Here is a 5382-nt window from a genome sequence, read left to right as displayed (position 1 = left end):
TTTGTGTTGGGCTCCGCTTATAGCTGACTTACTCCAACCTACATGAGGCCACTTTTCATATATTTCCAGGGCCACTTTACGTTCCCAATCCGCCCCTGTCTGGCATGGAAGAAATGTGAATGATAAATCAATGTAAATGTACCAGGAGGTATTGACGAGCCTTTATAATATTATCTCATACTGTGAATTTCTTACCCTGTTTCCAAAACAATTAATTAATTTAACTTGTTAATTAAGTGAAAGGAAGACATGATATTTTCGAGAGATGTATCAAGCCGTGGAGAGAAATAAAGATGAGTATTTGCCCAAATCAAATGAAGCTTCTAACTACAGGTATCATTTCAAGTACTGTGCTAGATAAGTGACAGAAGATGATTGGGTGGTTTGGACATCTGCACTTTATCTCTCTCCAAGGCTTGATACATCTCTCCAAGAGTGCTGTATATAAAATATATGTCTGGCTGCTATACAGCAGGCCAGGAGCACCAGCAGGACAGTAGAGTAACAGTCATATCAGTAATAATTTGCGGACCCTGTGAAATTAGCATTCAGTAAAAACGGGAGACTCAGTCAATGAATACATGAAACATTTTTTAGTTTATGTTAAAATATAAAAAGTTTATTAAGTGGAATATTTAATAAATAATATTTGCGAGACATCTCCAAAAACAGTCGGTTTTGGGGGCTGACCACAAATATTAACCAGCCCCTGAATGTATGTATTGGGGACTGCAATGGATATTTGAGATATCTATTGCGTTCCTCCTATTTTGAACACAAAAGCAGCCACCAAAAGTTTCTACGGCAGATGGTAAACTGTGAAACTCACCAAGCTCCAGAATGCAAAGCATTTCTGAGCTTGGCCCGGCAGCTAATGCCATTTCTAAATGGCTTTTGTAGCCTGTGGGCTACATTATGCAATAAATCCCAGGAGAAGGATCCTTGGGATCCCTCTGCATTACTGTCTGCTCTCACATATGCAGTCTGACGATTGCACATGTGAACTAGCGCAGCCGGGGTCTAAACCCAGAAGTAAAGTGATCGCATTAGCAATTATTTTACTTCTTATACATTGCAGGGACGGGCATGAGATTGGTACTCATTATGGCATAAAAGCTACACCTCTGGACTCACAAAGAGTCATCCTTCAGCACTCAGGAGAGGAAAACCCCCTTGGGGGGAAACCTCTGGGGAACCATGGCCTCAGGATCGCCCTTCCCTCTGGGCATTAAGAGGTGTACTAATAGAGGGGTCAGTATGCTATCCCAGCGCATGGGATCCCGATGGTTGTCATACTGATGCCGGGATCCCAGTACAGAAAAAACCAACAGGGGTGAGTATGGGGCGTTCTCCCCTCTCCCCACCCCCCTAACCCTGCTTGTCCGCAATCTAACCCTAACCTCCCCCCTTTGTGCCTAACCCTCCCGCGGAGGTGTCTAATCCTAACCTACGTCCCTGCTGCCTAAACCTAACCCTCCCTTCCCCGCAGCCTAACCACTCCTGGGGGTGCCTAACCCACCCTACCCACAGCCTAACCCTAACTTACCCCCACCCGCAGCCTAACCCTATCCTCCCCCCACCCACAGCCTAATCTTAACTCCCCGCCTGATGCCTAAACCTAATCCCCCGCCTGATGCCTAAACCTATCCCTCCCTTCCCCACAGCCTTACCACCCCTGGGGGTGCCTAACCCTAACCAACCCTACCCGCTGCCTAACCCTAACCTCCCTCGCCCACAGCCAAACCACTCCTGGGGGTGCCTAACGCTAAGCTTCCCCCACCTGCAGCCTTAACTTAACACCCTGCCTAATGCCTAAACCTCCCGCCTGATTCCTAAACCTAACCCTCTCTCCCACGCAGCCTAACTTTCTCCAGGGGTGTCTAACCCACCCTATCCGCAGCCTAACCCTAATCTCCACCCACCTGCAGCCTAAACCTAACCCCCCCACCTGACGCCTAAACATAACCCCCCCCCGCCTGATGCCTAAACATAACCCTCCCTCCGCCACAGCCTAACCAACCCTGCTGTGCCTGATGCCTAAACCTAACCCCCCCTTGCCCATCCCTAAACCTATGATCGTGGGGATATGGGCATCGGTATCCTTGCCCATTCGGATTTCCAACGTCGAGATTCTGAAGAGTGTCGGGATCCCAGTGTCAGTATTCTGACTGCTGTAAACCCAACAGCCGGCATCTTTACCGCATCTCCTAATAGGTAATGCATATGTCCCAACATTTGGAGCATGTGTCCGCAGCTCTCCTCTCAGGGCAGCTATTCAGGGATCACCCACTGCGTGTAGACGAAGAGGAAGAGATGAAAAATCATTGTTAGTGGATGAACAAGCAGAGAGACAAACTGCAAACAGTGGTGTGGTTGTGTAGAGAGAAAAATCTCTCTATGTAAATATGTTACTCTAACTACTGAGGACACGGAAAATACCTAAAATAAGGACAATTATCCCAAAGGGCCCATTGCTTTTATACAATACACACATTGGGGGGATAAGTTCTCTCTTATAGCAATTAGTGGGTACCTTCAGAAAAGAAATTCGACCAGTAAATAATAAAAGCTATAAATTGCTAACATTTAGGGGTCAATCCAATAAGGTACGAGTTACCATTGCTGCGACGTTTCAACAGCATCCAAACTCACACCCTTCGTGGCCAGATTCAGCCTATGGGGCTACTAGAAAGTGCGGCTGTTGTAAGACAAACTCACACCTAATTAAACTGACCCCTTAGTTGTTAAATGTGATAAAATAGTAATATAATGGTGTAATTGTGGCCTGATTCAGTTGTGGTTGTTGAAGCGATCGCTGCTGCAATATTGCCGCTCACAATTGCATCGTGAGTCTGAGCAGCCGTAGGCTGAGCAAGTCTGCTAGACACAGGGGCTCTCCAGCAGCAACACAGGTCGCAATGGGTAATTTATGCACGCACATGGAACGGCATTTGAATGGACCTGACACGCATGTATACAGTAAGCCACCCCCGTTACCACCTCAAACGCTGACTTCCTGTCAATCACATTGCGAGGTATCCTCTATGTGAGCTTGATTTCATTTTGTGCGCAGTGCAGCTTACACACATGCACAGTGAAAAAGCATTGAGCCACTTGGTGCAACAGCAGCTCTGCGTCCGCATCTGAACCAGGCCCCCTGAGCGGTAAGGAGAAGGACTCTAGGGAAAGGACTATGTCACCTTTATTATATGTAAAGATAGGAAAACAGTCACTTGTTACAGCTCCAATTCACATCATTTATACCATTCTTTACCATTTCATCATTTGGTTATTCTATGGGGGAGATGTATTAAGCCCTGCAGATTGATAAAGTGGAGAGAGGTAAAGTCCCAGCCAATCAGCTCCTAACAGCCATGTTACAGGCTGTGTTTGAAAAATGACAACTAGGAGCTGATTGGTTGTTAGTTTATCTCTCTCCACTTTATCACTCTCCCAGGCTGTGTACAGCTGCCCCCAGTTCATTGATATACTGTAAATGTCAGCCATTTCACTATCTCCCCTGATCTGTATTGTTCCTCCCCCGATCTGTGTGTTCTGTATGGGATCCTTTCCCTTGGTCGACAGTGAGTAGGTCAACCACTATTGGTCGACAGTAACTAGGTCGACAGGGTCTCTAGGTCCACATGTTCTAGGTCGACAGGTCAAAAGGTCGACATGAGTTTTTAAAAAAATATATCTTTTTTTGGACCTTTTCATACTTAACGATCCGCGTGGACTACGATTGGAACGGTAATCGAGTGAAGCATGGCAAGCGAAGCGAGCCATGCGAGGGGACACGGTGCACTAATTGGGGTTCCCGGTCACCAAAAAAACATAAAAAACTCATGTCGACCTTTTTCACCTGATGACCTAGACCTTCTCGGCCTAGTTACTGTCGACCAATAGTGGTCGACCTACTTACTATCTACCTTCCATACCACACCCGTTCTGTATCATGCTCTCCCCACCCTTACTGTTTTTCTGTATTACAGTATGTACTACATCTTGCAACCTTCAAAAGTGTATGTCCTTCCTATATATGTCTTATAGAGTACGCCACAATTTCTATGTTTTTGTATTGTGCCCCCACACCATCTGTATGTGCTATACCAAGTTGCCTCCTTCTGCATGTTTTGTGTTGTCCGCTCTCCCCCACCATAGACACTATGTTTTGTACTGTGCTCTTAATACCCCCCACCACACACACAATTACACAAGTATGGTAACTTACCTCCTGCATGCTATTCTCCAGTCACTAATTCCTCTGCGACCCCTCCCGTCGTCTTCAACTGACACTTTGCAGATCTCTTTGCCGGTCACCCGACACTCTGCAAATCTCTTTGCCAGAACTTTGCCAAATGATGATCTAAATAACCAGAATATCCTGGTCAGACATACTATGTGTATGTGTAATTATACTACTACATTTTGTTATGTTCTTTCATTTTTATTCATTTGCAGTTTATCTATGTTATTGACTTTTTATCCAAAACCCAAGATCCTTTCTCATAGAGACCCAAGTTATCTGCTCCAGGTTTTATCTTCCCTAGTGCTAGGACCATGTTAGTATCATACACTGGGCCTAATTCAGACCTGATCGCAGCAGGAAATTTGTTCTCTAAAGGACAAAACCATGTGCACTGCAGGTGGGGCAGATGTAACATGTGCAGAGAGAGTATGGTAGCTTACTTCCTGCATGTTATACTCCAGTCGTTGCTACCTCTGCGACCCCTCCCGTTGTCTTCAACTGACACTTTGCAGATCTCTTTGCCGGTCACCCGACACTCTGCAAATCTCTTTGCCAGATGATCTAAACAACACAAAAGACTATCATTAAACATAGTACTAGTTTAAGTACAATAAAATGTCCATGAGTCAACCAGTTTCCCAATTTTCCTTAAACCAAACAAGATACTTTCAAAGTTATCAATATCCCATTTATCTATTTTATTAACTTATTCATCCCAAAGCCACGATCCTGCCTCATAGAGACCCAGGTTATCTGCATCCCCTGTATGTGTGCTTATCCTCCATACTGCCCTCTTTATTCCTAAAGATGTTGATCTTGCCTTTCAGCTGACTATACTGCACTCTGCTTCCTTACCCCCTCCATCATACCCTGCTATGTAGGACTCACCTCATCCTACCTGTCTTCCTGCATGGAAACTGGAAACGTCAGCAGCTGTAGATAGAATGTTACAGGAAGAAGCATTGTGATGTCACGGGTTAGTGATGTCACAGGCTAGGTGTGATGTCAGAGTAACCAGCAGCAAAGCTACAGAGTTACAGCTATCTTACATATACATTTTCTACATCAATTACAACTGGATATACATGAGTTTCTAGTTTAAAAAAAATGAGATTAGAGTAGGAAATGAAGTA

The 5382-nt window shown here is 45.1% G+C and overlaps 1 long non-coding RNA gene across 1 annotated transcript; it reads right to left on the bottom strand.

Annotated features, from left to right (window-relative positions):
• Nucleotides 1-2000: 2000 nt before the first annotated feature.
• On the bottom strand, nt 2001-5139 carry LOC134929096 (uncharacterized). The gene is made up of 3 exons (XR_010178278.1): nt 4690-5139; nt 4232-4366; nt 2001-2289 (listed from the first exon to the last, which is right to left on the bottom strand). It is a non-coding gene; the product is annotated as an uncharacterized LOC134929096 (long non-coding RNA).
• Between the last annotated feature and the right edge of the window lie 243 nt (nt 5140-5382).

The sequence above is a fragment of the Pseudophryne corroboree genome, chromosome 5 (assembly GCF_028390025.1).
Source record: "Pseudophryne corroboree isolate aPseCor3 chromosome 5, aPseCor3.hap2, whole genome shotgun sequence".
NCBI lineage: Eukaryota > Metazoa > Chordata > Amphibia > Anura > Myobatrachidae > Pseudophryne > Pseudophryne corroboree.
The sequence above is the reverse complement of the archived record's forward strand: the minus strand, read 5'-3'. Positions and strand labels throughout refer to the sequence as shown.